This window comes from Coenobita brevimanus, chromosome 63 (assembly GCF_032717465.1).
Source record: "Coenobita brevimanus isolate Jiangsu-jjx chromosome 63, ASM3271746v2, whole genome shotgun sequence".
In the NCBI taxonomy this organism is placed as follows: domain Eukaryota; kingdom Metazoa; phylum Arthropoda; class Malacostraca; order Decapoda; family Coenobitidae; genus Coenobita; species Coenobita brevimanus.
Window position 1 is genome coordinate 4,791,710 of NC_137016.1, and position 16,084 is coordinate 4,807,793.

Here is a 16,084-nt window from a genome sequence, read left to right on the forward strand (position 1 = left end):
GGTTCTCCTTTATGAACCCTGCTGGTGCATGGGGGTTCTCCCAGTGGTACACAAGAAGCAGCTTGAGGTCAGTCCTCCTCCACATCAGCACCAAGTAGAGGCCTCACCAAACCTGTTTCAGAGGTCTGCCACCAGGTGGTCTACCGTCGCCCAGCCTCGATGAAAAATTTTTGCTGGGTTTTAAAGACCTGTGAAGTTGTACCTAATACTGTACTAAGTTTATAATAATATTGCTATTTATAAGAATCTTTTTTCCTATTCAATCCAGCGCATACTTACATATCTGTAAAGGAAAAATAACCAGGCTCTCAGAGAATCTTAGCTTGGGGACTAAAATAGTGTGCTGTCTATTTACATATGTACTGTATTTGAATAAATCGTGTGCCGATAGTAAAAGGAGATTACCTTCAGGCCTTCTGATGTGTTTATTTTAGCATGCTTTAAAGAAGTAAGCAGTTCCACTGAAAATAATGTACTGAACGATTGCTTAGTTGGTGAATCAGCCATATTAATCCAAACAAACGGCAGTGCGGTACGACACTATAACCATAGCAAAGTACAAGGAGTTGAAGTGTAAACTTACTAAACTGTGCAGTGGAACCAGGGAAACATTTAAAAGGATTATTTATGTTAGAATTTAGTTACTAAGATGATCACGACATCTAACAGGTCCGTATTGTTATGAAAAGTCATACATCAGGCAGGGCAGCATATTGAAAGGTGCTGCCGAACCTGCGGCTGCATATCTACTTTCTTTTGTGGATACTAACAAATGACAAATATTTTAATCACTGTTATCCTGTTTTATGGATGGTTCTAGTAAAATTGCCTAGGTTTTGTCTCTATGTTATCTTTACAGAGATGAGTAAACTAATGAAAGCTGAGTTTAAAAAATAACACCTATAAATCATTATATATAATCAAAAGGCTCCCATACTGTAATTTCTTTGTAGCATATCATGCCAGCTCAGTAATTTCATGAGTAAAATCTGTTTTGGGGTGTTTTACTTTGTGTCAAAATTAAAAAGAAATTACGCACTGGCTACTTTTTCAGTGCGTACCCTGCATCAGAGCTGGGCAACGAAAGTGAACCTAGTGGCAGATTTCTGAAACAGGATCTGGTGAAGTGTCTAATTAGGAGTGTGAGGCAGTCCTTTGCTGACTTGAAACCGTGTGTACATCTTTGTTCCCCACTGTTATGGGTCTTCCATGAAACCTGCTTCCAAAACAGGCCCATTTCATTAAAGTTTAATACCTGCATAGGAGAGTATCTCCCTCCTTCTATAACAGCCCTCAACTGTACAGGGAAGGCCTTAGTTGCCACATGATCTGCGCTTGCAGCCTCGCCATGCGTGGTCACAAGTTTAAGGCCTGCACGGGCCTTGAAACATTCAAACCAACCTGTGCTGGCCTTGAAGTCCTCCTTGACCTCCCTACCTTCCGTATCCTTAAGGTCCTTTCACAGATGGGGAGCCTTACTGCAGTTGAAGATTGGTCCAAATCATTAACTAACAGAGCCAGGAGATGCCCCATTTCCTGCACGATATACTTCCTTACTCTAGGTAGACGTTTTGCAGTCAGGGAAGGCATGTTTTGCGACACCATAATTTTAGTATCTGGTTTCTTTTTGACTGTCAAAACCATGGATTGGGGCAGCTTTAGGGTGTCAGCAATCTTGCTTGGCCACTGACCCTCCTTATGGCACTTAGTAATGTCTAATTTCATATCAAGAGCGAAACATAACCTTGCCCTTTTGGCCTTTCCCATAGCAGCATCAGTAGCACCATACTTGCCACTGGGGGTAGCACCAGACATGATTTCCAAGTTCAGTGTTTCACTTATTTTACACACTCAGAGTTCCTCACCACTTACTGTCGCACACAGCACTATTCGTAGCGTACTTGCACTGTTACTTGGTGTTAGCGATAACGTTGTGAGGGTCTTATGCTAGCAAAAAGGTTAGGTAGCTCAGAGAGCACTAGTGAGATGATAACAGATGCAGGACACGTGAGGAAATGGGAGAGCGAGACTCAAAGTGTTGGCGTGAAGGCTGCCACCTGCGCAGGCTGGAGATGGGAGTTGTGGGCATGTAAACATTGGGTGGCCATCTTGGCTGTGCCCGTTAACTGTCGGCCGGGTGCATCATTGTACTTACCTGAGATTCTCAGAGCCAGCCATTGAAAATATCATTCTAGTGAAATTGCGACCAGTTTTTTAACAATCTGATAAAGGTCATAACTTTTTCAGTTATCATTCTAGCAATTTATCACATAACGAATAGTCTTATAGCAATACCAGATTTTATATTTTTATTTATTTCAGTTTTTAGGCCATGTGGAGAGGATGGAGGGTGAAAGACTGACAAAGAGAGTGTATGTGAGTGAGGTGGAGGGGGGAAGAGGGAGGGGGAGGCCGGGGATGAGATGGAGAGATGGAGTGGAGAGGTATATGAGGGAAAGGGGTGTGAGTTGGGAGCGGAGCAGTGAAATGGCGGGGGACAGGGCGACGTGGAGGCGATTTGTTTGTGGCCACCCCAAACAGGATTGAGGTGTCTGGCAATAGGTAGATAGATAGATAGATAGTTTTTAGTGGTAGGTGGGGGCACTCACCATCCACTCACTCGATGTAGTGCTTCTCTCGGGTGTCTGCCCTTTCCTCTCTTCCATCCTTCTCTCCTTCCATCCACTTCTGTCTTTCTTTCCTTCATTCTTTCCTCGTTGTTCTGCCTACAGGTGATTTTATGCTCCCTCTTCTGTCTTTCCTTTATTCTTTCCTCTTCCTTCTGCCTGTGGGTGACTCTACACTGAGTGACAAGCCAAGTGGTTTCCTGTACACCAGGAAACCATTTACTACACTGGGTGGTAACCATATAACCAAATTTTGGCACCTGGTAGTTTAGTGGGTAATTATATCACTCCAGTCGGATTGAGCCTGTGAAGGTTTATATCCAAGGGATGGTTGGGGTTTATTGCTCATGTAATGCCACTCAGGGATGAGTGAGGTTGGCGCTGTCATCTTAAATGTCAGGACCAACTTGCCTAGCCCTGGATTCCTATGCTCCTCATGGGGCAACATAGGATTGGATGATGGATGGATGGATGGATTTATTTCAGTTTTTCTAACCATGTAATACAGTAACTGGTGGACTATAGAGTCAAGTTCAGTAGATATAGTGTTTTGTTAGTCAGCAATTTATTTCTGACATCCAGGTTTAGGTATGCTAATGATAAGAGAGATGAGAGACAGTGGTGTGGGAGGCTCTTCTGATGACGTTATTGTAGGAAAGAAGATGAAAATTAAAACAGAAAGGGGGTGGAAGAGTACTCACTGTTATTGTTGTTGTTGTTGATCAACTCCAGTCTGTCTGGCTGAACAGACCTATCAACCGCAGGCAAGCAACAGCCCTTGCAGGTTTGTCCTGTGCAGTGACCAATGTTCCCTTGCAGCTGACAGCACCTCACCACAGCATAGCTCTGGGAATAATGTGATTTGGTTCCTGGATGGACACTGCACTTGTCTCACTCCACCTAGTTAACAGGGGCACCATGGCAGGCTCCACATGACCCCATAATTTGGTTATATGATTACCACCTAGCATTGTAAATGGTTTCCTAGATTACAGGAAACCATCACACTTGTCACTCAGTGTAGAGCCACCTGAAGTGGAAAGAAGAGTTATAAAAAGTGATTTGAAAGACAAGGAGAAACAGGAAGAGAGGAAAGGAGACAGAGATAAAATGAGAAGGGGCAAGGAAGAAGTACAGTAGTCAGAACTACATCAAATGAGTGGATGATGGTTCCCACCACCCACCACCTGTGAAAGAATGAGGTGAAAAAGCTGAGAAGCAAAGTAGTGCAAGATTAATATTTGCAAAAAGTAGAGGCACTAAGATCTGTGAACTGGAAGCAGAGAAAATGTTTGGAATAGATGCAAAGACTGTTTGGTTGGGGATATACTGAAGCAGAGTTTTGAGATAAGACATTAGTAAAGAGAGAGAGAAAGGATAAAATGCATTTGTAAGCGAAATTAATATTGTATAATCACTGACAACAGAAAAGTGTTTTGTCAAGAGGGGCACAAATGAAAGAATGAATGAGGAAAATAAATAGTATAAATGTGTCATTAAGAGCTGGAACCAGGGGGGTTGCTGAAACAAAATTTACAAGAATATGCCATGAGATCAGAACAGTCTGGAGATAAGTTCTTGATATCTCTGGTAATATGTTTTTTCCACTTATCTGCTCTTATTCCCCTCTCTTTAAAGCTGGAGCCTGACCAAAAGTAGTATATTGGATCAGATTATAGTTTGTACAGGATCAGAACTGTACTAGATCAGATTTGTGGAAGTGATTTTTGTTACATAACCCCAGTCTGATTGGCAAAACAGACATTTCGACCACAGGTAAGCAGCTGCTGCTGCAGGGTCATCCTACAAGTACAGTACATACACTGTATAGGGATCTGGCATCCCCTTTTGGAAGACAGCACCTCACATGTGTTAGACCAGGATCTTTCCCTGGTGAGGTGCAGGGAAATAAAAAGAGGCTTGGCTCCCAGGTGAACTCTGCAGGTGCTCCACTGTGAGTGCACAACGCCACCACATGTAGACTCCTTGTTAGCCTAGATCGCTAAACATGAATTAGACATGATTTACAGTACTGGCTTCTAGCGTGTCATTGTCTTCATCATTGTCATAGCTTTATTAAATGCATGCTCGCAAAGCAAGAGCAGGTGTATCTTTTTATCTATTTTGTGTGAGAGAGAGAGTGAGAGAGAGAACTTGAACAGATATTATATTATTTTTAACCAAGCTTCATTGAAGGGTTGAGGGTCAGCCATTGCTTTTTTTTTTTTTTTTTTTTTTTTTTTAAGTTCATTTCTCAAGGTCACAGGGCATGGTCAGAGTTTGACTTAATCCATCCATCCATCATCCAATCCTACGTTGCCCCATGAGGAACGTAGGAGCCCGGGGCTAGGCTGTTGATCCCGACATTTAAGATGAGAGTGACCAGCCTCACTCATCCCTGAGTGGCATTACATGAGCAGTCAACCCCAACCACCCCTAGGATATAAACCTTCATTGGCTCAATTCAATTGGAGCCCCAGAATTACCCACTAAACCACAAAGCGCCAAAATTTGGTTATATGGTTACCATCCAGCATAGTAAATGGTTTCCTGGTGTACAGGAAACCATTTGGCTTGTCACTCAGTGTACAGTCACCCATAGGCAGAAGGAAGAAGAAAGAAGAAAGGAAAAAAAGACAGAGGAGGGAGTGTAAAGTAACCCATAGGCAGAAGGACGAGGAAAGAATGAAGGAAAGAAAGACAGAAGAGGGAGTGTAAAGTCACCCGTAGGCAGAAGGACAAGGAAGTATGGAAAGGAAGACAGAAGAGGATGGAAGGAAAGAAGGATGGAGGAGAGGAAAGGGCAGACACCCGACAGCAGCACTACATCGAGTGAGTGGATGGTGAGTGCCCCCACCTACCACAAAGTTTGACTCATTAGAATAAAAAATTTTATCCTGTTCAGACCAACTTAGGAAAAAGGTTGAGGGTAAGGCAACTGTGAAGTGAGATAGTTTTGAGAACAATTAGTCAGAGGTCAGGATCACAGGGCAGGGTCAAAGTTCATCCCATATGCATGTATGTGAATAATATATTCATCCATCATCTAAACCTGTGTTGCCCCACGAGGACCATAAATATAAATTTTTTTTTTTTTTTTTTTTCTTTTCCTGAATTGTATCAAATATGGTGTATTGATTGAGTATCGTTACAAGGGGTGATCAGTTGATTTTGAGAACAAAAAGTCAGAGGTTTAGGTCACTTGGCATGGTCAACTTAAACAGATATCTGATATACACCAGACTTTGTGGAATGGTTCACAATAACGCAAGAATAAAAGGAGTTGATTTTGAGATCAGTTGGTCAGATTCAAGGTCACAGTGAAAGGCCAAATGCCAAGGTCAGAGGGCAAGGTCAACTCACAGTTTTGATCTGATTTGAATCAAAGCAGGTGGCTGGGTTAAGGGTCAGGCAAGAATGTAGGGATTCAGTTTTGTGAAGAAATAGTCACAGATCGAGATTACAGGGCAGGGTCAAAGTTTGACCTGTATGTTTATATGTGAACAAAGTAACTAAAACTGTTTTGATCTGATTCAGATCAAACGTGGTGCATGAGCTGAGGATCACCTGTTGTTTTTAAGAAAAATAGATCACAGATGAAGGTTGTATCACGGTTAATTTAAACAAATTTTATTCAATGTAATATAAACTTTGTGGATGGGTTAATTTAAGACATGGGTAAAGAGATTCAATTTTGAGAAGTCAGTCAGAGCTCAAAGGTCAAGCTCACTAGACACTGTCAACTCCAATTTGAACCAAGCTTGCTGGAAGGGTTATGGGTTAGGTAAGAATTAAGTATTAAGTCTGAAATTGAATATAAGATATTGATTTAAGATCCAGATAGGGAAGTATGAAGCATAACACCAGAACAATCCTGTTATTGGAATGGGTCAGACATCCATTTATTGTACTTCATGTTCAAGCCATGAAGAGTTTTTGCTCTGCCTCGTAGACAAGCCATCTGTATACTGTATTGTATTTAGTTATTTCACAGTATCTTTACATGGATGATATGATATTATTTGTGTTTCATTTAGTTGTGGATACACTACAGTATTTGATTGTTCTGCTTGTGTACTCTATCATTTTTTGCCAGATCATTCTTTAGTCCATATCTTAGACTGGGATGCTGCTGCTGATGATGATGATGATTTATTAAAATGTTTCTTGAAGCACTGGAAAAAAATAAAATAAAATAAAATAAAATAAAAAAGTTGTAGGAGCTTTGTCTTTGAATTTGAATTAAAGAATTCAGAGTATATGTTGAGTGCATACAAGGAGAGTTTGGTTATGAAGATCTAATTTGTGAATTATGAGAGGCTCTTACTATGCAGAATATATTTGTTTGGTAGTTAGTGTCAAAGATTTTATGCTTGCTGCCAGGTACCAGATTTTATGCATGCTGCCAGGTATCATTTTATTTCAGTCATTAGCTATGTCGTATAATGTCGTATGCCGGGTAGTGCCAAGACTGATAATTGGGAGTTCACTGTAGTTTGAGGGGTAGAGTGGGGGAAGTGGTTGAGGCATTGAGTAAGAGGTGGATGGATGTTGGATGTGTGCAGGAGATTAGATACAGGGGAGGATCAGCCAGGATGATTGCTGGGAGGGATTGTCGATACAAGATATTTTGACAGGGTAGGGCAGATGGATATGGTGGTGTGAATGTGTTGGTTAAGGAGAAATGGGTGAAATATGTCATGAAAGTATTGAGAGTGAGTGAAAGGATAATACAGTAAAACCTTGATATAACGGACTACAATATACTCAAATTTGCTTCTATCAGACTCGAGGAGGTGACCAAACTAAATTCTCATATACTGTACTGGAAAAAGTCCAGTAAAGCTAGAAGCAGTCCGGACTGCCTGACCACTTCAGCTGTGTTCACCTCAATAAGGTAAATAAAAGACATGTTTATCTGTGTACAGTACAGTATTATTACACAAACAGTATTACAGTATATCATTTGATTATTGTAGTGAATGTATAATACATTACAGTACTGGAATGGTTGTGAAAAACCGTTGGTGCGATCCGGACTGGTGTCTGATAGATAGGAAAAAGTCCGGGTTAGCAGGGGGAAGTCTGGATGTTGCTTTTATCAGACTTTCAATCGTTTTAGAATGGCTTGGGCACCAATTAGTCTGTTATAGTGAGGTTTTACTGTAGTAGTGAAAATTTTACATGGTGGGGTCACATGTTTATTTATATCAGTGTATGCTGCACAGGCTGGAGTGGATGATTTAGAAAAAGATAGATTCTGGGATTACTTAATATGTATGGTAAGTGGTATAGGGGATGATGAAATTGTAGTTTTGGGAGGGGACTTAAATGGTCATATAAATGAAGGAGCTCAAGGATATGAAAGGTACATGGGGGATGCGCACATGGTACAAGGAATAAGGAAGGGGAAAGGATACTCAAGTTTAGGGACTCAGTTAACATGACTGTGTGCAACACACATTTTAGGAAAAGAGAGAATAGGTTGATTATATATGAGTCAGGGAGAAATAGTAGCCAGATAGATATTTCCTGGTCAGGAGGGCTGATAGTAGATTGGTGGGGGATGTTAAAGTTATAGAGAGCAAGGAATGTGTGCAGCAGCACAAGTTATTGAAATGTGACATGGTGTTTAACCCCTAAAGACCTATGCTGCATGATCGTGCTTTTGTGTAATTTGACACACCAGCCTATCCCGCACGATCGATAAAGACACACAAAAAGCTAGGGGAGGGTAACTCTGCCCCTTTGGTGATGTATATGGGATCAGACCAATGAGAGCTAGAGTGTCTGGGGTTGTATGGCATCATTGGCCCCCTAAGGTCGGGGAAAGAAACCCTCCTCCCCCATCACCGTCACTTTACCTCCCTCAGCCCCATTGCATCATCTCCACATTGTCCCCTCCCAACCAACCATACCCCAACATACCCCTTACAGCAGTGTGTGCATAGAAACCCTTCTCCCCTTTCCCTCCTCCCTCTTCCCTCCTCCCCTATCCCTCCATCCTCCTTCCCCCTCCAGCCACACACACTCCACCTCCACTTTTCGCCTGGCTTGTTTTGTTGCTATGGGCATATACCAGACTGACATTTCATGTTTAGGGAACACATCACATTGTCATTAGTTATATATATATATATATATATATATATATATACAGTGCTCGTCAGAAGTATTCAGCGTTGTCCGCCGGGCGCGCAATACTTATGGCCCAAAAAGAATCACCCATTTTTGGGGGTAAGAATTGAGCCACAAGTTTGAGCTCCGAGCATGACGTCACGGTAGCCTGAGGCCTTCTGACGCGCTGGTTGGTTCCCGCCTCAGTCGCCCACGGGCTGCCTGAGAGAGAGGAACTCCGCCGAGTGTCCCTCTCAAATTGCGCCATTTTTTACCGAGTGTCCCGCAGTGTTTTGGCCTTCAAAACTTTGTTATGGCACCTACCCGTGAACTATCGAGTGAAATCATATCCCAGATCATTGCTCTAAAGGAGGCAGGCCACCAGACAAAGGAAATTAGTGAATTGGTTGGTGTGGCACGATCGACAGTGCGTCGTTGGTGTGCGCGGTTTCGGGAGGAAAACAGTGGTGAAGTTCCCACAAAGAAACCGAGGTCTGGTAGGCCTAGGAAAACTTCCCCAAGGTCTGTTAATGTTTTAAAACGTGCAGTGGAGTTTAATCCTTGTGTGAGTGCAAGGAAAATTAAGGAGAGCAACCCGGAAGTGTTTGGTGAGGTGTCAGTGAGAACAGTGTCTCGTAGGGTGCATGAGCTTGGTTACACAAGTCACAGGCCTGTGAAAAAGCTTCTTCTCTCTAGCAGCCAGAGAATTCGTAGGCTTGCCTTTGCTAATAAATATCTAAATTGGGGTGAGGAGCAATGGTTGTCAGTGTTGTGGTCTGATGAGGCAACGTTTAGTGTTACCTGTAACAGAGGAGCATGCAAAGGTAGTGACCCACTTGACCCACGGTATGTAGAAAGCACAGTTAAACATCCTGATTCACTCATGGTATGGGGTTGTTTTTCAGGGAAGGGTTTGGGGAAGCTTGTTGTACTTCCCAAGAACCTCAGAGTGAATCAGGATGTTTACCTGGAGCTTCTGTGTGATCATTTACCAGACTCCTTCGAGCTAACAGGTGCACGAGTGTTTCAGCAGGACGGTGCACCTGCTCACAAGGCCAAATCGGTCACCAATTGGCTTCGTGACTGCGAGGTATCATTCATGACAGACTGGCCAGGAAATAGCCCAGACCTCAACCCGATTGAAAACCTCTGGTACCTCGTAAAGAAGAGTCTCCAAGGGAAGGATGTGAGCTCTCTGCCTAAGCTGGAAGCCGCCATTCGTGACTCCTGGGACAAAATACCCCTCCAGCACCTCAGGAGCCTCGCCCTTTCACTTCCAAGACGTCTCAGGTCCGTGAAGAAACGTAAAGGCTACCCTTCGAAGCACTAAAGGTAAATAAAATGCATTATTTATATGTTTTTTCAATGTTGAAAGGTTTGTTTCTCAGGAGGGACGCAGGGCGCCCCATACTTCTGACGAGCACTGTATATATATATATATATATATATATATATGTATATATATATAGTTATTTACTGTAAATAATGCATTTTCTGTACATTTTCTATTTTCACCCATGCGGGATTGGTAACTTTTTTGCATCTTTGATGGGTGATTGTGCGATAACTATTTGCTCAATCTGGCTGAAACATACATTTTCAGGTGTGTAAAATCAGTCTCTTGAAATGTGGGAAAAATTTTTTACCTTGGTGAAAGTAAAAAAATTGACCCTGTTTTGCGGTTGGAGGGACAGACCTGCTGAGCAAATTGCGTACTTTAGGGATTAAGAACCAGGTGATGAAAAAGAAAACCTAAGTACCTAGGAGGAAAATATAGAAGTTGAAAAACCAAGCAGTAAGGGATGCCTTCTGTAGTGAGATCGGTAAAGTGGTAGGTCAGCAGGAAGCTGTTGACAGAATTGTTAATGGACAGTACAGAGCTCTCAAGAACAATCTCCTGAGAGTTACTGATTCATTGTGCGGACGGACAAGGGGCCCCCCCCAAAACATAAAGTAACTTGATGGTGAGATAAAAGTATAGAAGCTATAGTTGAGAAAAAGCTTTTTTCAGGAATGGAAAAGGGATGGTAACAATGAGGAATACTTGTCTGCCAAGTGTAGGGCTAGAAAAAAGATTTACAGGGCAAAATCTGAGTCTCAGAGACTTTTACTTGATAACCTAAACATTGTGGAAAGGAAGAATATTATATTTAAGGTGGCACATCAGATGAAGAGGGAAAACAGGGATATCAAACATGAGCAGTGTGTGAATAATGTTGAAAGAAAGGTAGTGGTGAACAATGGGTACATTAATGACACCTGGAGAGAGCATTACAACCGGTTGTTGAATAAGGAGTTTGACTGAAACAGGGAAGGTTTGGAGCCAACATATCCAGTGTTTGGCCCTTGGCCTTTGATGCTGCTTCTGTGAGCAGGGCAATAGGCAGGATGTGTGTCTGGGTTGACTCCTGATATGCTGAAAGCCTTTGGAGATATAGGATTGAGGTTAGTTGCTGACACTATGTATGAGTGTGTTGTCCCAGACGATTGGATGAAGAGTGTAAATGTCTACAAGGGGAAGGGTGATGCCCTGGAAACAGGAAATTATAGAGGCATAAAGCTTTTGGACCAGATAATGAATGTAATGGAGAGAGTTCTAGAAGGTATGGGTAGGGAAGAGTGATTGTAAAATCGTAATTGTAAAAATAATGTACATGTGTGTCGAGCACCAGTGAATTCCAAATGGAAGAACTAGCACTTTTGAGAAACAAAATACTAGTTTATTATTATTTATTATTATTATTATATGGCAATATGGACAGGATGGAGAGCAAGAGACTTATGAGGAGAGTGAATGCGAGTGAGGTGCCGGGGGAAAGAGGGAGGTGGAGGCCAAGTATGAGATGGAGGGATGGAGTGGAGAGGTATATGAGAGAGGGGTGTGCGCTAGGAGCAGGGCAGTGAAATGACAGGGGACAGGGTGACATGGAGACAGTTTGTTTGTGGCCACCCCTCACAGGATTGAGACATCTGGCAACAGATTGGTAAAATATTTGGGAGACATGTTATGTGCTGGAGGTGGGGCTGGAGCTAGATCTGTACCTAAAGTAGGGAATGGTTGGAAGAAGTTCAGGGAGCTGTTGCCTCTCCCTCCATGCTAAGGGATCTTTGTGTGGGGCATGTGTTAGGAGTGTAATGCTGTATGGTAATGAGACCTGTGCAGCAAAGGAAGAGGATATTTGAAGTCTCAGACATACAGAAATGGCAATGATTAGGTGGATTTGCAGTGCATCCTTGTGTGCAAGGCCTGGGGGGACTAGGTTTACAGTGGAAGAGTTGAGAGGTAGGATGGAGCTGGAATGTATTGGTGCTGTGATGAGGACAAGTAGATTTAGATGGTTTGGGCATGTGGAGAGGATAGAGGATGATAATTGGGTGCAGAAAATGGGAAGTGTTAATGCTGGGGGTAGGGTTGCAAGAGGTTGACTGAAAAAAACCTTAGATGAGGTCATTGAGTGTGACCTCCGGGATGAGAGACTGAATAAGGAAGCTGCCAGTGATTGAGCAGCATGGAAAGTCATCATTAGGTGACCAAGGCTGACACATGCAAGCATGTTGGAGCCTTTTAAAAACGAAATAAAAAACACTTGTCCGAAGGTATCATCATCATCATCATCATCATCTCAACCCTTATTCCCACTTAATTCCCATGCCTTGGAAGTTGTTCCAGAGCACACCATCAGCACACCCTAGTGATGCTCTGGAATTGACATGTTTTCTATCTATCTATCTATTGCCAGACGCCATAATCCCGTAAGGGGTGGCCATTTGACTTTGAGTTATTTGTTTTACGGGGAGGGGCACTAACCCTCCACCAACCCACTTGTTGACACGTGGGGAGCACATATGGATTGGTTATGTGGTTACCACCCAGCGTTGTAAATGGTTCCCTGGCCCACAGGAAACCATTTGGCTTGTCACTCAATGTAAAGCCACCGGTAAAGGAGAGAAAAGCGGTAACAAGTGACAGGAAAGATGGGAGAAATTGGAAGAGAGAAGGGCAGGCACAGAAAAAGAATGATAAAGGCTAAAGTAGAAGTAGGCAGCACTACATCAAGTGAGCGGATGATGGTCACCACCACATGTTTTCATGGCATCATTTGATTGCATGAAAATACTTTTGATCAGTCTAACAAATACACCTCGTGCCATACCTGTGTATTTTTCCCAGTGTGTTAGTAAGGAATGGGTTGCAGTCATAATGCTAGTTATGTCAGGTTGACTTATCAGTAGAATGTACTACTGTACTTTTATCATTGTGGTTAACTCTGTGCTTCACTTTTCAGACTGATGTCATGACCAGCCATGCTGAGAGAGGCAGCAGTCCAGTCATACAAAGCACTGTTACACATTCATTACTGTATTTTTTTTGAATGGGATGATAGAAAGTATATTTGAATGTTCTGATAGTAACACCCTCTGTGCACAGTAATTTAAGCAGGAGGTTAAGGTTACATGGCAAAGTCTACTTAAACAATTTTGATCCAATTTAGAAAACACTGGATGGAAAGATTGAAGATAAGAATGAAGAGATTTGTTTTTGAGAACATTCAGTCAAAGAATAAGGTCAATTGTCTGTACCAAAAGTATAATACAAAGAGGATGAGTTGATTTGGTTGGGGTTGTGGGGTGCAGTTGAAGTAGCACATGGTGTGGTAATCTGTGTATGTTACCCCTACAGCTAGGTGAGCTGAGGTTAATTTGCAGATCAGCAAGGCCTCCTGGGTTAGGCAAGAGCAGAAAAACTCCAAATCATTAAGATGAAAGTAAACTAGGATCCCTTAATGTATGCCAGTCTGTTGATTGGCTTTGCTTCAGATGTTTAAGTATTTCAATTGAAAAAGTGATAGTGGTTGCTCATATGATGATGAATTGATACAAGAAAAGTTGAAGACAAGCAAAGAGTTTGATGCAACTGTTCATTGCAAATACTTGTTTTATTCCTCTTGATATCGCCTGCCTCCTTACGGACATCTTCTACTTCATCCACCCAGATTCATGATAACCATCACCATTACAAACAGTGTACAAGATAATTATTGTCAGCATGATAATAATCTTGTCGTAAGTGATTTTAATACTGTGAACTCTATTGATTATGCCATAATTATTTTTAATTTGGAGAAAGTCACCAGTTAAATTTTTTTTTTTTTTTTTTTATTTATTTATTTTTTTTTTTACCGGCCATTATTCTCTGTTAAGGAGTTTTCTTTTGATCTCTTGTTGTTGGGAAATAGCCAGTTGATATTAAAGCTTAGTACATGTTCTGTTCCAATAGCTATTGCATCATATGTAGGAATTGAGTGAGTCTTTTCTACACATTTTACATTCAAAAGTTAGCAACTGCCTTGGATGTATGAAATACAGTATGTAAATCCTGTTTTGTTTTATATATATAAAATGCCATTAACCCTTACACCACGGGCTTGTTTTGATTTGACTTGCAGCTCCCGCGGGCATATTCGCGCTCCGACAGACTCTATAAAAATATTTGCCAAAAATCAGTTATTACTCCTAGAATATTAAAATCACATAGACTTATGGCACATACCTTCAGCTTTTTCCTTGGGTGTTTGTTGAGCCATCATCGAGTACCATAGTACTTGTGGAGACCTCTGAAGTTGGGTAACGAAGTCTCCACTTTACACTTCCCGACAACTCGTAATATGATTACCACAGCCTGATATTATCACTAGAAACACTAATCTATGATTTTCAAATAGTTTGGAATCCATACTTCCCAAAATAAACACTGTGAAAGCAATGAAAATTACGAGGGTGTATGACCTTCCCACTTCCGATTGTTCGCCGCTAGTGTTGTCTATTATTCATAAAACACTCACAGTTTATATTTCTGTTACCATACTATATAACACTTATATATATCTACAGTCTTTATCCATAAGTTTCCTTCAGTAATAGTAGTTTATTGTCACCGTAGGGATTCAATTTCTTTCAGTAAAATACGTAGCATTCACTTTCTCGTCCTGTATACTAGCATTGAGAGTGAATGTCACTTTCACCTTCACTATCATAACTCATAGTATTCATACATGCTAGAGTAAAACTTTCACTTTCATGACTCTTAGGGTATATACTCTTATTCTTATAATACTACTCATTTACATTTCTATTTACGTTCTCTATTTTATTTACATTATTTACATTTCTATTTTATTTACACTGTGTTATGCACTGTCACTTGAAGTAACTTATAAAACTATTTTCCACTGTTCATGTATATTTACATTCATTACTTTCACTTGCTGTTTACACATTATTTACAATTCCACTTGCACTGTTTTACTCAATAGAAAGATTGTAGTCACTCTTTTATCAATTGTCAGCCCTTTACCTCTTTCCACACGAGGTTTAGTAGGGGGTAAAGGTCACAGGGCCCTTTTGCATGGGGGTGAAAAGTGGCTGAAGTTAGCAGGAGCAAACAGACGTACCTTCACATTGGAAGATGACAGTGAACTGATAAGGGTGGGCCGGGGTGGCCTACCTAGGGAAATGCATTACTGCCAACGTCAGCCTCTTGACAGCAGCTAATATATAGCAGTGAAATGATTGGCAGGGAATCTAGACAATACATTATAAATTAGGTAGTTCCAGGTGAATGTAAATATCACTTAGGCTTCTCCCTTCCCTCCTTATATGTATATTTATTACGAAAATAGATTATACGGTATATTTCAAGGGGAAATAAACAGCGACAATTAGCAAACGAGTGCACGTGAGGTGTTGTCAGGTGATAATTAGCCAATTCCAGGTGTATGGCACTATCACTTACCTTATTTCTTTTTTGTGTATATTATTTGGTATAAGAATAGGGCATAGGGCTTATTTCAATGGATGAAATCAGTGGAAAACTCCAGGGAAGATTTACTTAGCGTAGAATACAGTGTGGTGGCCTGCAATAATTAGGTAGTTCCAGGTGAATGTAAATATCACTTAGGCTTCTCCCTTCCTTTCTTATATATATTTTTATCACAAAAATAGATTATACAGCATATTTCAAGGGGAAATAAACAGCGAAAATTAGCAAACGAGTGCACGTGAGGTATTGTCAGGTGATAATTAGCCAATTCTAGGTGTATGGCACTCTCACTTACCTTATTTCTTTCTTGTATATATTATTTGGTATAAAAATAGGGCATAGGGCTTATTTCAATGGATGAAATCAGTGAAAAATTCCAGGGAAGATTTACTTAGCGTAGCACGGCCGGACAGGCGGGACGATAGGGTAATGGAGGAGGGGTAGGGAGGGGAGTCAAGAACGGGGAGAAATGGCTAAATTGTCAACAATGGATGGGAGTACAGATGAGATTACTAGTGCT